The following is a 19,217-nucleotide window of genomic DNA, read 5'->3' as shown; positions in this document are numbered from 1 at the left end:
CGATTGGCAGAAGAACGTTGCAAAGAAAGCAAGGTTAGTTCTGTAAACATTATATTTATTAGTTGTTTTCTACCGGTAACTAAACTGATTTTTATTTAGGTCTAAAAACCCTTGTAGCTATAATGCATTTCGAAACATTATTAAAGTTAATAAGTAGGCCTAAACTATTGTTTTATGGATTTCTTTTATGTACAAAATAAATCCACAACATGCCAATTAATAGTCTGAACACTTCAAAGGATTTTTTTTGTTTTGTTTTTTTCTAATCCATATGTACTGGACTTTAACCATAATCTACAGTATTTGGATAATTTTCTGTTTACTAGCCCAACTGCTATGAGTTGGTCGTTTATTAGCCTAACCAGATGGAACCTAACATAAACTGTAGGTCCCGTAAGTTTTCCATTGGCTGTTGGGCTATTAATTAACAGTCCTCTCTAAGGTTGATGTCGACCTTAGTTAGTAACAAGACTACAAAGATCGCGCCACACACTCATTCTACACCTCACCATTCATCTCATATTCGCCTGTCTTGAAGTCGGCGTCTTAAGCCAATAATAATAATAACCTAATAATTGGTTTTGTTGTTTCAGACATTTACCAAAAGGATTCCCCGAGTTACTGAAATGCAAACATGGAGGAACTAGCATGTTTAGATGCAATGAACTATCACTACAGGATGCACGGAGAATTCATCAAAAGTACTATAAAGATGCAAATTTGGACACGAAGAAAAATTTTATCCTGCGGCATGTATCAATCTCATCTGCCAAAAAAAAGAGGTAAGCCCAATGATGCAGGCAGCTCTCGTGAACGGCTGGTAAGCACTTCATACTTCCTACCCCAAACAACGTGAAGTAGAGATCGAGCAAATAAGGTGTCTGCAGAACTGCATTTTTGGGAATAATACAAGAAGGGCGTGATCGCTTACAAAGGTTATGTAAAGAATATCTGCAAACAGGTGAGGTTTCCCAAGAAACATGAGGAGGTGCCCGTCAAGTTGTCAAGTTCCGAAAAAAGGGAAGCTGTAATAGACTTTATAAAAACATTCCAGCCGATTCAGAATCATTACTCAAGGTGTGAAAATTAAAATACGTCAATATCTACCAAGTGAACTATCAGTAAAAAAAATGTGGGAGATGTATACAGCTAGGGAAAAAGATGAAAATCTTTGTGTTGAATATGAATGTTTTAGGAATGTTTTCAATGAAAATTTTAATATTAGTTTTCATGCCCCGTATAGTGACAAATGCTCTACTTGCACTAGTCTTGAGAATAAGCTGAACTTAGAACGCAACAAAGAATAACGAGACAATCTAAAGCTGCAACTTCTTCCTCACAAAAGAAGAGCTGATACATTTTTTAAAGCATTGCAAGGAAAGAAAGAAAATGTGTTAATCTTAAGTTATGACTGCCAAAAAAAATTTAGTTCTTCCTAAAATACCAGATCAGGAAGCATATTATCGACGCCAGATGTATTTGTACAATTTCACAGTTGTTAAAGGAGATTCAAAAGCCAATTTAAACAAGGAAAAACACTTTTGCTTATGTATGGTGTGAAAATGAATATGCTAAGGGATCAGTTCAAATTGCTTCTGCCCTGAATCATAGACTATGTTCTACAGATATGAATGGGAATCACATCTGTCCATCTCTTTTCCGATGGTTGTGGTGGCCAAAATAAACAATAGCACTATAATATTCATGCTGTCTGACTGGTTATTAAATACAGCTCCACAACACGTCAAAGAAGTCGTTCTCTTGTTTCCGATCGTTGGCCATTCGTTTATCCCACCTGACAGGGTTTTTGGAATCCTTGAGCGACAGTTCAAAAGTAATAGTGTTATTGAAAAATCATGATAAATATCTTGAAATGTTCCGGAAAGTTTACAACAGTTATTCAACTTGGAGAAGACTGTGAGGTTATTGATTGGAAACAGTCTTCAGATGAAGTTTTGAAGAGGACGACTGACTGGCAATTTTTCAATTCCAAAAGTCAAAAAAGATTGTTTTTAGAAGAAACAAAACGTTGACAACTTTTTTGGTTCGAGGAGAACCTTTTTATATAATTTTGAAAGTGGGAAGGGCAAAACTCTATGCAGAAGAGGAAAAAACTTTGAAGAATATACGATCAGAAAAGGTGAGCAAAGGAATTCCTGTAAAATCCGCCAAACTTGATTATGTGAAACGACTTCTAGAACTTCATTTGGAGAAGAATGGAGCCAAAAACGAACTTTTGCAATACTATTCAAATGTATTTGTTCAGCAAGCCAACTTAAATACCGGTACACCTATTGAACATGAAGATATTGACTTCGATTTAATGGAGGATGAAGATGAAGTGGTTGCATAGAAACCTTTTTTACATTGATGTTGTGGACAGTAAAGTGACATTTTCATGATGTTTTTGGTTAAAGTTCTTTTTAATTACTTTTTATTTTTATATTGTCGTTTAAGTCTTCACAACCATAAAAGGGCACTATTAAAATAAAATCATCAAGTCTTTTGTACTTATTAATAAATATGAATAAAATTAAAATTTGTCACAAGTTAATTTATTTATTCAAACCCTTTTTTAACTGTGTTTTTTGAAATTAAAATCATTTTAACTGGTTTTGGAAATGTACAAAAAAACTAAATTGCTTCTTGTACAGTTCCAAAAACCAGTTATATTCATTATCATTTCCAAAACCAGCTATATCCAAAACTCAATATTTAATTACTAAAAAAGCAAAATTTTTTGGTGAAAAAATCTAAAAGATATGTTAATTAGTAATGTTTTTATACGTTTTTAATGAATACTGTAAAATAACAAAAATTCTAAATAACAGGTTTTGGAAATGGCCTACTCATTTACGATTTCATGAAATATTTATAGTGGACTTTAAGAGTAATCTCTATCTTTCCAGTTCAGTCCGATTCGATGAACCAGCTTGGGGATTCTAAGAGACCCGTAAGTTGGATTTCCTTACTTGGATTATACTTACAATATCCGCCTGAGTTTTACAACCACATGAGGAATTGGCAGCGAGAAATTAAATTTGTTACTCTAGTGAGAAAGTTCTGAGCTGTTCTCAGGAGGTAACTAACAGTGTTTATCTCTTTTCACTGGGGAAATGCTTCGTTAACTTTGATTTCTACAGCAAAACTTAAAAATTCCTTTAATGTTCCTCATTTATTTATTGATCAATCAAATCTGGGCAGTCAATCAATTTCGAACGAGAAACATACAATTTGATTTTAAGTTAAAATATTTATAAATTTTTAAGCACTGCATTAAACTAGTACACCAATGAAATTCATTTCTTCTTACTTATGTTATTTTGTGATTTATATAGTACTGAATGCATGGTTACTTCATACAAAAAAGAGTATTCTTCTCATTGCTACAAATAAAAGTGCGATTTTTTTATTATTGTTCAAAATCGTTTCATACCCTTCAAAGTAATAAAGAAACAAAAAACTTAATGAAATTAATAGTAAATTATTAAGGTAATGAAAATAATATAAAAGTAATATCAATAGTTAAAAAATTACAACGCTCTTTTTGTAAGAGTACAATAAAGTGAAATAAACATATTCAGAAAGAATAATAAATAAAATCGAGAACACAATATTGCAAAGCAACCCCATTTAAACTGAAAAAATTCGTAATGTTTCAATTATAGCAAATCCTATAAAATTACTCCTAAGCTCGAGATATAGAAGAAGATTCTCTCGATAGCGCATGTAAAATCCTCAGTATTATTAATACGCGTTTCCTTAAGAATCCCCATATGAAGAGCTACCTACAGTTGAATGATTTAAGAAATTAATTTAGCGAAATTTAAGAATTTATTTTGAACTGTGAAAATTAAATACCCGTAAAGTTTCTATTTAGTAATGGGTGGATTGAATTCGTACAGAAAGGCGTAACACAAAAACGTTTGGAAATTATTGGAAAGACAACATGTAGCAATATTGTTTAATGCAATACTTTTAGGTTTTCAGTAATCTTAATACTCAGAGTGTCATAAGTCTACAAGTCTAAAGCTACTTTATGTACTAATCAAAGCATAGTTAGCTACGTATTTGCACTAATTTTATATTTATTTGTGTTAGAATAAAAATATTTAACTAACACTAATTATGACTCCACAGTTGTCATCACCCTTTGTATATTCCACTTGATGAGTGGAGTAATTAAAAGTATACACGTTTCCTGTGACTTATTTGGATTTTAAACCTAATTTTTATTACACGTGTAGTTTTAATTCATCCATAAGAAATTCTTTCATTTCATTATTGATGGTGGAGCATTGCAATATAAGGAAAAAAATCTGAAAATAATCCGTTTTCACAAAGTTTTAGAAGCCAAGTTTTAAAAGGCAGCCATGCGGTCTGCCGCAGTGAAAAAAACCGCATGAAAAAGAATTAGTGTATAGTGTCCTTGATTATAACAAACTGTCAAATTTAAAAATCTGTTTTATAATCAGACCAATATAAATAATGCAGTTGTAATGAATGTTAAAGTAATGATTTTCACAGAACACTCCTACAACTTCATAAAATAGGGACTCAATCTCAAAACAATCAGCTGAAAAACAAGCAAGCAGTAAGAAATCAAACGCTAAATGCTCGTACTGGGACACTCTGTATAGAGAATAACTATCCGTCAGAAAGAAATAGAGATGAAAGAAGTGAAAACAGACTGAGACAATTTTTATAGTCGACATAACATATGAATGAATAGTTCAAATTTTGTGCTTTATCTTTCTCTTCATTAGAAAGTATTTTTAAAGTTGACTTTTTAAATAATCACGACAAATTAGAAAAGACTGTAGGTCGAAGTAAAGTCATATTTTCCTGTATGCTAACAAAATAAACAAGAATTTACATTTAACTACTTAAAGTGAAAATAAAGGCTTAAACTGTCTCCATATTTGTATAATTTTATAAAATGAGGAAATATACTTTGACCAATATTACCGTAATTGTAAGGATCTACGATTTGTTGCCAAATTTTCAATTTTAGAACAAGTAATATAGTATTCTATCACTTAAAAAAACTAAATTAACCATTATTAATTATCAGGTTAAATATAAAAATATATATATCCAGTAACAAAGGCAAGTATTAAAACAGGTAAACTTCTATATCCATTTAGTAAATAAGAATGTAGATATTTATTTATTCTTGAAATCAATATAAACTGAACGAGAATTATTAAATATTTCCTTATGTTTCGTTCACAACTTCCTGGACCATACTTATTGTCAAAATCCATATATCGTCAATGACATGTTTGATGACCCCACTTGTGTGGCTTGGGTCAGATTTACTGCCGACACAAGAGACAAGGGCGAGTGTGTGGAGCCATTAAGGCGTCTCAGACAATTAACGCTCCATAATGAGACTTTCTCGTAGCCAAGCCTGCAGTTATAATTAAATCTGTGGACCTACATTTTAACTACCGCGAATATTTTATACGGTTGTTAGGGGAGTATGAAATACTCGGTACGTAGGTACACAAAGGTAAGCAATTTACTTCATTACTGGTTTTAAATTTGTGTAAAAAGAGAAATTAAGAATAAGTGATGATAAAATCTAAAAAAAATATTGTATTATGTCAATAAGACTTGGTATTTTTTCAAGATTTACATTGAATTAAATGACAACGCAACTATATGAAAACAATTTGTTATTTAAGATGTTATACTTTACAAGTATATAAGTGATAGTGTAGTAATGTTATTTTATTCCTTTTACTTAGCATAAAACAAAATATACATTTAACTTTAACATAAAATGTTATTTTAAGAAAACAATTGTCAAACACATTTGAATCGAAACATTTCAAGTACGGACAGAAAAGGCTGAAACTGCAACATACGTAGGTTAGTAAGAATAGTTATCAAAACAAAATGAGGAGAATAGATCGGCAGTATTAAATCTTTGTGAATTATGTAAATTTATTATATGCTATCAATGCAAAAAGGATAAAGGATTGTAGTAGGAGGGGTAAGGAATTAAAGTAAGAGTAGTGCTCTATGGTTCACACTTACTTTACTTAATCTACCATCACATGTGAGATGTGTATACGTAACACCTGTTCTCATCTAGTTTATGTAGCATGGTGGTGTTATATATTGGGACCATCTACAGATAACAGTATGCTGTCATGGATATGAGCACATTCCTCATTGAACTAGAAATATACATAACGATGGTGTTAACGTCTGAGACAGAATTTCAGTGACTGTTGACATCGGTACTTTGCTACTTTCGTCGCGTGCAAAACGTCCAGGAACTTCACTTAAACGCTTAACCCTGGAACTGGCAAACGCCCGATATCGGGCGTTTTAACATGTCTTTTATTTCTCGATATTACGTACTTTAATCACGATCAAAGAATATCGGTATTGATACCAATCGAACGAGGTAGGTTCAATTAATGTAAATAATACACTAATAAATAATTTTATAGTTTCGTTACACGTCCATTCGTTGTACGTCCATTATATCTCTGAACTGTTTGTTTACATTCTCCCGCGTACTGCGCCAGCTGCGCAAGCAGCGATGAGTCAACTGGTTAACTCGGCTATTGTTATTTCGTCAGCTACATGGTGTTCTGTCTGGTTTATTGTCTGAAAGTCTGAAACCAGTGTTCTTATTGATAAATATAATCGGTACATGGTGGGGGGGGGGGGTAGAAAACAAAGATAAGTTTATTTATCAAGCAACTTTTGACCGTCCAAGAAAAAAATTTTGGAAACAGATTTTGTACAGTCTAACACTCTAACTGACCTGGCTTTGTTTCACGCATATGGTTTGTATCAAAATATCACTGACAAGTCCCTGAGTAGGCTAAAATTTATGTGTAGTATTGTTAAAAGCTTGATAGAAGAACAAAACACATAGCCTCTGCCAGACCCCATCCCAGGCCCTGCTGGTGCTGGTCAGTTACACTTTACATGCATAATTTACAGTAAAATACCATAGTTTACTATTTTAAGTGGGTTAAATTCAAAGCTAAGGACTCCGAATCTATTCTTCTTTAATACGTAGTATTTCTCTACAATAGCCTCAAATAATTTAATTGTTAATGAGCTCGTTAGAACTAGTCAATGAAATATCAAGAAACTTCGGAGAGACATTCGATACATTTCAGAAGTACTTTAAAAAAATGTTTCATTCTCCAAATTCAGGGCTCCATCTTTAAATTTAAAATGGCTCAAGATTTTGGAATATATTTTAGTGACTACCACTTATCTCAGGATTGCTTGGAATGCCACTTAAAAATAATTGAAGACACTTTTTGTAACCGGCTACAAAGTTAAAATAATACAACAAAAAACCTATAGGCTTTGGTAATTTTGTTTTTAAACTGCACTTAAATGTTGAAATTGGCTGTAATATATCCTCAAGTAACAGCGAGAATGTATTTTCTTAAGAGGAGATTTGTAGGTTCCTTACAGCTTGAAATTTTATTATTTTTTTGCTTAAAACGACATGTGACAGTCTACTCATCTCTGTTCCCATTAGGGTTGGGTGCCATATGATGGAAGATTACAGGTACATGAGTTGGGAAGGTCTTTATACGCATAAAGCCTGAATAATGCTACAGTTAGGTGAAGTCTACTTTCTTAGCTACTTGTTGTATTAGTTACATTATTATTAGTTATAACTCTGCCCTACTTCGAGACTGCGATATCGCTGATTAGATTAAAAACTGCTACTTTGTTAACACGCTTTTATAAGCTTCTTTCATTTGTAGACTGAAAAGTCCATAAGGTAGATAGCCAGAAATTTTAAATTCTCAATATCAGTTTTGATATATGTGTATTTTACAAACCTCTGAAATATTACAGAAAATAATTTGCATCAACTGATACAATCGATATTATTGAGTTAGTTCACTCCATATATTTTAATGTAAATAATATCCTCAGAAGTTGGCAACAGTAATAGCCATGAAATTGCACATACACGCATAAGACATTAACTTTTTACGTGACCCATACGACCTATGTATGCGTCACCTACCCAGTTGAAAATTAAGTCTTATGTTACTGTATTAGGTTATCAATGAACAAAATAAATGGGATTTCAACTGATTAGGCCTGCATTTTTAAAACTCGCTGGGGGCTGTGCTCCAAGGGTTCGGGTGTGGGTGGATCAGGTATTGTGAATTATTTAGAGAAAATCAAAATGAAACTGACCAGCTTTCTGATATTTTCTGGATATTTCACCGTCTAAGCTTCCTACCGTCTAAGTGTACCTAGTTTAAATTTTCTAGAATACCAGTAAGTTTATAAAGTAAGGTTTAATGGTAACGGAGTTTAGAAATACATGTTTCTTTTCTGGAGATAGTTGGTTCTTTGCTATTAAATAAATAGAGAGCAATCTTTATCAATAGAATAAGTTTAACATTGGGTTTAATATATACAAATAATAATCTGGGCAAACCACAAGGGTTTCTTATAATGTGGTTAAAATTACCGGGGGTTAAGAGCACTTAGGATCTTTCCTGGAGAGAGTAGTGTCTTTATCGTAAGTGACATGTTACGTTCTATGTGGGAACAAAATCTATATTACAATCAATTCAATTAGTAAAGCAGTAACTATCGTGAAACTAAAATCTTTTCAATGTAATTAAGAAATTTACATTTAATAAAATAATTAACTGTGATACATACTTTATTATTGGATTATTACTATTTAATGATTTAATTATAGCGTGTTTAATTTTTGTGGTACAAATTAGTTTTTAAAAGCTATGTGCGCCAAATATGATATATGTAATCGTTGGTTTGCTATTTAATAGATTATTTTTCAGGTTTTCCTTTTTAAACCTATCTCATATTCTATTCATAACATAAAATGTGTATAGTAGCAAATACTACTTTTTCCTACGAAATTAATCTAGTATGCCTATTTTTTAACTTTTGCCTGTTACTTACAGTTATGGGACCGTTATGCATTCAAATATGTCATTAGACAGTTACGTGTATTCGTGTTTGTCATGAAACGAAATTTGTCCGTAAACAGTGTTAAAGTTAACTTATTACTTGTAAACGATCATTAAATCAGCAAAACAGTATAAACATAAGTCTTGTAGAATAGTTTTTAATGTCAATCTGATGGTTGGACTAAGCTCAATTTCGTTTTTATATGTTAAGGCAACATTGAAAAACAAAAAAAAACTTGTACATGAAAGAGCACGTTTAGCCCTTTTTAGTTGGCTTTATTCCTTAAACACACATAAAAACTGAATACCAAGCCTTTGTTGTGTCGTTCTTTGAAATCAACCACCACTTTCAAATATGCTTTTGTTGGAGTAAATGTTGTGAAAGCGACGTTTATTTTGTATTAAAACTCTTTTTTAACATTTGATTTTCCTTTATATAGTTGAGAGAGTGTAATGGTTTGGAATATACATCCCCCCTCGTATATGAAGTTTTATTTTGGATCACATATATCTGTTCACAATTGACATAGTCCTCATGATTAATACTAGCAGTTACCCTAGGCTACTCGTATGCACGCAATTTCATATTGAATAATAATACACCATGGGCAAGTCCTTTTAAAGTATTTAATAAATACTCCTGAAAATAAATAATGTTCACTGAAAGCTAAAAGTCCTCTACTTCACTTTTTTCGGAGTGATGAAGTTGGAGAGTTGAAAAGTTTTTTATGAGTACGATGAAACACACAAATTTCTATGCATGATTCGCTACTTTTTGAAGGAATATTTCTAATACTTTTAGTAACACTTGAACAATTTTAGTTTAGAGTGGAGTAATAATATTTCCTGTGTTTTAATCTTAGTAAAAACACTTCTGATGAAGGAGGCCAACTATAATTTTGCCTTGGCAGTAGACATATTTATAATTCGTAAAATTTCAAATGTTCATTGTTAAGAGGCTAAAAACAGAAATTACATTTCCGCTGTCTCTTATTGAGGTTTTGCGTGAAGGAGCATTTCTGGTTCGAATCAATTATATTCTCAGCTCTTGTATTCTTTTGGTTAAGCTATTTTCAGCGCCATTGTAGACTTTGCATTTCTGCCACGAACATGTCTATATTAATTGGTTTGAAAAGTATACGTAAAAAGCGTCTACTTACGGCCAATGCAATCAACTTCCAGTGCCATACATGCGTTTATGTTGTTGCCCCGATTAAGAAAACTTATAACCCTTTAGTTTTATAAGACTTCTTTGTCCAAACAGCGATTATTTCCCTTCATATTAATTTAATTCCGTTTTTACTTATTTTCAGGGTGTAGAAGAGTTTTTTGTTGTCCCGATCAAGGAAGTTGGTTTATAAGAGTCTACTTCGGTAGAAAAATGAATACCGCACGTGTGGTAATAGCGTTTTCTTTCTTGCTACAATTTAGTAATTACATAATACGTTGATCCGAAGTCTACTTCGCTCAAAATGTAACTATTTCTGGACATTCGAATCTACTTCCGGTGCCGCAGTAGGGTATACAATGGTGCTTCGCTTAAGAAAATTTACAAAGCCGTTACTCTAAAAAGTATACTTTAGTCAAATATTGATCTTTTTTCCATTGCAAACTACTTCCTGTCTATAGTATTTTTAGTGACTGCAGACTATTTAGGGCATAATACACATTTACACAAAGCGGGAATTTCCTATAAGTGAATATATATTACATAATAGGATTTTATATATATATATATATATATATATATATATATATATATATAAATATATTTATATAAACTAACAAAGTATGTGTGTACATACAAAGCAATTTCATATATCTTGTACATCGCTAGCTATGAAGAGTTGTTTACACAAGCAATTTATCGCCTTGTTGGCCAGCGGATCCAACCGTAAAATCTAGGAACATGAGTGGCCCGTGTTTCCTTAAATATTCTGGAACGTCGAAATGATCCTAATCCTGAAAAACTAAATTTTCCTGTTGTAATCTTTCTCACATATTAGCTTTTCTAAATATACTGCTACTCAAATTCTTGAACTAATAAAATTATGTGTCCTTAGGATAAGTTTTATTTATTGTAACATTTGACTTAAAACAAACACGAATAATGTATTTCAAATAAAATTTTTAAAGTTGAACTATTAAATATTTTATAATTGGGTATGTAGTATTTCCATAATTCCTTGACTACTCGTGTTTTTAAGCAACGCCCACCGTGTTTTTACTGATTAACGAAATCTGTCCAGAATGAAACTACTCCAACAACACGAATAGCGGGTGCTGTTGTGCTATAAAGATTGTGATAACGACTCTACCTTATTTTACAATGTCAAAATAACCCAGGCCACTGGGTCATGGACGAGGTTAGATGCGTCATCAGCAATGCACTGACTGCTTTTATTCAGCAAGATAATAGGTAAACTTTCCAGAGAGGAGCATGAGTAAAGAATATTCGATTAATAATTTTCGTAAATATGAAATAACTGAACTTCTCGAATTAACTTCAATGTTCATTAAATAGGAATTTTATTTTAATTTTGATGCTTTATTGTTGATTTTTTCATCAAGATATCATTAGATTTATTCACTACTAGTAATTTATTTAATATATATCTTGATTTCAGAATATTTTATGACTCATTATTTCGTCACAGATTTGTGCTACAGTTCGCATGCAATAGACCTTCTCGGTATATACAAATTTCTACAACACCAGACTCGGGAATGCTGCCAAATACCGACCTCTGAGACTCCATATATCATACACTTAGTGAGGGCTTAAACTCCACTTGCCGCCTCGTGTTCGAGTTGCCTAAAGTTTCTAAAGAACAACAAGAAATTCCGCTTATTCTTGAATTACTCTAAAACATCTCTGTAAGAATTGTCCAAATACATTATTTTGGTGAGGATATATGCAACAATTATTTGCAATAACTTGTAACTAAGGAATAGTTTGGTCCTGACTTGCATCAAGATAGAATATTATGTCTCAAAAAGAATCTCAAGTACAATACATGAGAGTCTAGAAATACAGGATGAAGTTTTGAGGACATAATAGTAGGTAAGAAACTACAATTTTATTGGGTACTGAACGGTGAAGGATTCGTAATATTATTTCTTCCCTGGGTAGTAATATAATCAATTATTCTGCAAGTGACGGTAAGATCACATCAAAAGATGTAATACTCTGTATCTCATGTTTTTACCCAAGGTGGCTCATTTGTTATACCCTCAGCAATAACATCGTCCTTCCAGTAAAACATTACATTTGTAATATCCATTAATGGCACGTGACGCAGGCTTATTTTAAGAAAATCCTTTATTTATTAAAATCAAATGTTACTACCATGTGCTAGGCCAATCATTCACACGGATTTTTATTGGGATTGTCATGCTGAATTTCAGCTTCTTGCAGCCGGCATTTAAAAGAACTGAGACGTCAATAGATCCTCCTTGAAATCGCGTATTTTTGGTTTGGTTTTTAATTCGAATAATTTTATGTGTCACAGTTCAAAAAATGTGTCTTTTGAATACATGCTTTGTATCAAACTTATAAAACACGTTTAAATCAATAGCAAAATATTCATTCTCTTATAAGTAACGAATAAAGAGTGCTTTAATGAGTTTTAAAGACATATTTACAAGTATAAAAACATTAAAAAGTATAATAACGAAATGATATAAGTAATTACCTAATTAAAATCGTATGATTATTTACTATTTTTTCTGAAACGTTTTAACTAACTATTATTAATTAAATCTTATTTAATTTACCACTGAAGAGTATGCATCCTTTTTGTCTATGTGAGTTGAATCTCGGATACGGACCCAGTAATGAAAATAAATTTTACTTTTCTCTATTGTTAACAAGACTCAATTAAATCTGAACTAAGAACTTTCTGAAATATTCTTCGCACCCTTGGGTCAGTTTCTTATTTTGTTAATTGTACATGTCACATGACTATTATTAATTAAATCGTATTTAATTTTCTACTAAAGAGTATGCATCTCTTTTTTCTATGTGAGTCGATAGTTAAATCTCGGATATGGATCTGTATTGAAAATAATTTGAACTTAAAAACAAGGGTGAAAGTAAACTGAATTAAGAACTTCCTGAAACATTCTACGCACCCCTTGGGTCACAACTTGAAACTTCTGGTACAGTCTCAAAGTTCAAACTGTGATTCAATTATGTTTCACGCAAAAATATTTACTAAAAACTTTATATATATATATATAAATATATATATATATATATATATATAATATATATATATATATATATATATATATATATATATATATATATATACATATATACAGCATTTTGACTGTTCTATACTAAATGGTTGTTTCAAGTAACTTTGAAACAATTTTACACTTGAAAACTTTACTTTCAACAATATTCGCAATGACATGTATTTTCTTGAAAACTTGTATTAATTATAAAGTAAAATTCAACTCATCTAATTTCCCTTGTTTATTAACAAAATCTAATAATACCTGCAAAAGAAAGCAAACAATTTTCCTAGTTAAAAATTGTAATTACACAATAAAATAGCTACTTATGCAAAATCCCGAGCAGATTTGTAGAGCAGTAAGTAAATAGAAAACCACAAACAATTAAACCGCAATAGAAACTCAAAAAGAAGCTGAGAGCGCGTGTCGGCGGGCGATATGCAACCCGTTCCCCCTAATCAGCTAACTAACCCCGACGCCTCTGATTGGCCTGCGACTATCTAATGACAAGGCCAGAGAGACTCCTTGTTAACCCCTATTGTAATCCCTTTACCAAAGCAGACTATCAATAAACCTGACGTCTTACTGTACAATTCCGACATCCGCAGACCCTTTCTTGATAAATTACATTATTTTTTTACCTGTATTTTGACACCACTATTTAAATTCTAAAAAAATGAACATAAAATCCTCCATAAATATTTAGTAAATAAATTTTAATTTGGCAACGTAGGTAATGTTACAGGTAACATGCCAGCTCCCTCATTTTTATTGCTCTGATATCCCCAACTTCCAGGTATATAAGAGGGGATGGAGTGATGGGTGGTGCTGATTTTCTATACTTTGGATCACACAACTTCCAAATTTTAAATTGAAATATTTAAAAATATCTCTATTTATAATTTCATGTTTTTAGGAATAATGTATTAATGGACTGTTATTTTTCTATATTTGTAGGCCAAATTGAATTGACCTAATTTATTTCACAATGAAAATCATACATTTTAAATCAGTTTAATTGCATGATAATACGTAAAAGTGCAAATAAATTAAATTAAGTTCCAATAAAATATTATTAGCGTTTGCAGGCATACTTGTACTGTAATTCGTAATAGTATATTTATTGTTGTTACTTCGGTGTATGTATAACATTGTTTATAGCTCTTATTTATTGCATATGTGAATGTATACGTATATATTTCCTGTGTGTGTGTGTGTGTGTGTGTGTGTGTGTGTGTGTGTGTGTGTGTGTGTGTGCGTGTGTGTGTGTGTGTGTGTTGTGTGTGTGTGTGTGTGTGTGTTTTACTAAAGTAGGCAGTGGTATAGAGTTTGAATCATGTATTTGTGTGTACATGTTGCATATTAAGCAGTGACTGCAAAAATAATTCAAAATTAAAACAGGAAAAAAGAGCATAAAACATTTATTTCGTCTTAACTTTGTGAATCTGTCTATACACATTATTTTTACTCTATCTTTAATCGTGTTTAGTTCCGTACACAGTAAGTTGTGTTCGGATACATTCTCAGACAAATTTTGTCATGTCTCCAATGTTAAATATTACTTGAATAATATTTTCAAAGTGATGGTTCCAAATGATTTTAAATATATAAATATGCTTAAACATTTTCTCCTTTTATGTTTATTCATGTGTTTTAAAATAAAACAAAAACTAATATTAATTTATTAAAGTATGAGTATTGAATTTAATAATAAATTTAATGTCTATTTAAATGCAGTTTAACAGTATTGATTGATAATTTTAACATGTAACAAAATGTCGAGATTTTGTACCTAAACCAGTTGACGCAGAGAAGTAATTTATTAATGAATCCTAAATTAGTCCATAATTTGCAGATCGTTGCGTTGATGGACTGTAAATAGGGTTTGAAATTGAATTATAACACCGATCGCGTTACAGTCAATTTACGTGTCACTTCATCTATTCATTTGACAACATCTGATGTGAGGAAAGTGTGATTTTGAACAGCGCTATGCAAAAATGCTTTGTTTTTATTACAACATATTACTCTCAAACCCGGTCAGTGATCGTTCTAAATATAAGTTACTCGCGGTAATAAAATTGTGTTAATGTATAATCTGTTACTTTATACAGTATACAAGCATGTCTTATTAAATTATGTAACGAACCAGAAAACCTGTATGTGTTATAACATGTTTAATTACAATATAAACATCTTTTAAATAAGGGGAGAATTACAAAAGTATTTACAAATGATTTCAAACTATTGTTTCAAATCTGTTTGAAATATATTTGTGTCATTGAAATTCAACTATACTGTATATGCTGTAGATGGAGCTTATATTGGTCACTGTTAATTTACATTACAAACATAAAACCAATATTTAATACATTTTATTGTTTTGTGAGGCCTTTCGATATCCAAGATATCTTCTTAATTTTGTGATGTGTCTGAAGAAGATATCTTGGATATCGAAAGGCCTCACAAAACAATAAAATGTATTAAATATTGGTTTTATGTTTTTAATGTAATTTTTTACTGTATATGGTTTTTACTACATTTGCTCTACAATTTTGATTCAGATTCGTTATTCCTCTAATACATAATATAACAAACAATTATAACGTTAACTATAATTGTTAACTATAACTAACGTTAACGTTGTTTCAAATAATAACGTTAACCAGAACTATAATATAGTTTACTATACATAACAAAACTTAAATAATATAATTAAGTTATAATGCTACGAAGAAATTATATACACAATTAATTACGCTTGGTGCATGTAAGTAATGAAACAACCATTCAGTATAAAATTATAGTGGAACGTGTGGTTGGGTGCCTCATTAACGTAGTGTTGAGACACCACCACATGTAACGAAGCTGGATACCGGGCTCTCTCAAGTAACTGATGTAGTATTTATAAAATTTAATAAAATTAAAACCTAGGAGGACAAAAATATTCATATACACCACATTTAGATACACATTTATGAATATAAACTGTTTTTAACGTCAGGTATTTCAAAATTCTTACACTAATCAGTAAGTGGAAATAACCAAGATTTGAACTCTCTAGTAAATAAAAAAAACTGCGGGGTGATGTATCAATGATTGGTGAATAATTATACATTTTTAAGTAACAAGAATATTTGCTTTCAATAATACAATCCAATTCAGCGACTTTAAATTGCAGGAATAAATATCGCAGTTCTCTCTTATGTATTCCACTGTAAATAAGACAATTCTCAAAACCCTGAAACATTAAGAGCATAATATCTAACTGTTTAAATAGTGGAAATAATGTTCAATCCTCCTACATCCTGCCATTGTTCGAATTATTTTCTTTCTGCCAATAAATGTATATGTGTTAATATGTGCTAAGCCATCAGCTTATCATATATTGTAAATTAATATTTATAACGGAATAATAAAATTTTCTGAATCACATATCGGACATATACATCTCAAATAGTCAAAAGTTCCTAAAGAGTACAACATATCAAAAGTGAATGTTCTTAGTTTTAGTATTGAGATTTAATCGTACTATAAAGGTTAATATGGCCCACAACTTCAATGAATCTAAGACATTTGCATATCTAATTTTAAAGCTTACTGGTGTAACAAATTCATAATATAATGCTGCGTCATCAGTAAATGTTAACAAATTTGTCCCCTTTAGTACTTTGTATTGTTCATTATAACAATAATGGAACTATTTAAAAAATACATGTGAAGCTATATTGATTTCCAAATTGAAACCGTGATTTTAGAAACATTCACTAGTGCCACACAATAACACATTAAAATTTTGATTATTAATTAAACTTAGGTAATGATTTTAATAATATGTACACGGTATACAAGAAACAAAAAGAAACAATATGATTAGTTTCGGTGTGCTTTGTTTTGAGAAGTAGAATAAAATCTGGAGGAAAATTAAAACAGCATTTCCACATGACGCGGCTAGTCCAAAGCTAGACACTTATTGACTGAACAGCTGGAATGTCAGGTCGTCACCTACTATTTCCAACAGCCAGTGGGAGAAACATCGCTTTGATATGAGAGCACAGAGAAATAGAGAAAAAAACATTGTTTTGTTTTTATGTAAATCTGGTTATGTCGTGCATAAACATTTATTTTAAATGTATTTTATTGAATTAGCTAATGTTACCGCATTAGAAAATTTTTAACAGGTTCCCAACTATTTACACCACTAGAATATGTGATCAGAGTATAAATACTGAAGGTTAAAACTAACTTTTCGATACGGTCCAACTTGTACACCATCGGTAAACCAATAGAACTTTAGCTTGAATCAATCCAATATTTATTTCGACTGATGAAGTTTTAACCTTGCGCCAGATTTGGTAAATTAAGGCTAAAAAATAAATCTGTTCCATAAGACTACAGCTGCCCTTTGATGAAATTTAAAACATTTGCTTATCAAGATGGGACTTTATTACTGGATTTCAATGTTTTATAACTTATCAATGGGATTCACATTGTCCTTGAAAATATCACAGGTGTTACTCGCGGCCTTTCATGGTTAGTTGGAAAGTTTTCTTATTATGTCTTAAAGAGTATTTACGAGTCAAGTGTACAGTACGTTTCTTATTTACCCTTCCCACCCCTCAACTTATAGTATAACTTGATACAAGCGTGAATTCAGGTTTTTCAGGAGAACTTAATTTTGTTATGAAAGCTGAAGTAAAAGGATTTTATCTTACGTGGAAGTCTATTGTTTGGTTTTAATATTCGCTTATTTTGCTGTATGAAATATACCGTGGATGTTTGTGAATTAAAAAATTTTTAAATATTAAATTTTTAGAGTTAAAAATAATATATCTTAAGCAAAATAAACGCACCCTCCAACATTAGTTCTCAATTAGTTCTTTTATTTATTCAACAACTTTATTGCTGACATCATGATTAACCATAAGCCCAATGTAAGCCTGTTCTTTGAATGACGGATTAAATTTATTGTATTGCAATATTCTAAGCCTGATAGCTAACTTTGACAATTTTATGTTAAAACTCAATCAAATTAAGAAAACTCTTTAATTATTATTCTATGTGAAGTTTGCATAGGCACTTCTGAAATTGATTTGTATCGATCATATTTTTTATTAGAATTAGAGTTTTAGATGTATTCATAAAAGCCCATTTTGATATTGGATTAATGGAACCATTGTCTACTTGTAACACCAGGTAAAGAAAGTAGAAAAAGTGTTGAAGGATTTAAAATAATAATAAAAGTGTTGAATAAAAATTGATTATAATTGATTATAATGTAGTTATATTAATGTACAGGGAAAATTGAATAATGTTAAACGGATTAGTCTATAGATAACTTAAGATCTCTTAAGTAAAATTAACACTAGGAGAAACCATTATAAAACTTGTAAGAAAAGACATTACGATAATGTTTTTATAAATTAATTATTACCACAGATATATTAATAACCTGAAAAATGAAATATTTACTAAAAAACAGGTATTTGGCAAATAGACTAACTAATTTTAGACAACGACATTTCTCAACAATGGACGGTTATAAATTAAATTACAGGAAGAAGTAGGAACCAATATGTAGATACCGTTACGCTTATTCGCTTATACCGTAGTGGGAAGACGGTTGTCGATGAGAGTCTCAGAGCTTATCAATAATTATCTTATCAGTAATCAAACAGCTGTTACCTGCACCGCTGCGCTAGGCGTCACCGACCTGCTGCCCGGCCATACCTGCAAGCATTCATTCTTCCTAAATAATTAAAATTGTCCACCAATAAAATAAAATAAATAAATATAAATAGTTCATTTGGACAAATTGGTAATAAATTACGGTTTCTTTAAGAATAGTATTGTTAGTTGTAAGATAAGTTTCTAGTATTAGGACTTTACTATGTAATTTTGTTTTATGGTCTTGTAGACACTTTGGAGTTCGGCACAAGTGTAGTTCAAGTAATGGACTTGGACTCGCCTGCTTTTACACTACTTGTAAACCTAACCAGGGTAAATTTCCTAAGAGTAATAATA

This window comes from Homalodisca vitripennis, chromosome 1 (assembly GCF_021130785.1).
Source record: "Homalodisca vitripennis isolate AUS2020 chromosome 1, UT_GWSS_2.1, whole genome shotgun sequence".
NCBI lineage: Eukaryota > Metazoa > Arthropoda > Insecta > Hemiptera > Cicadellidae > Homalodisca > Homalodisca vitripennis.
Note: the sequence above shows the minus strand (reverse complement) of the source record.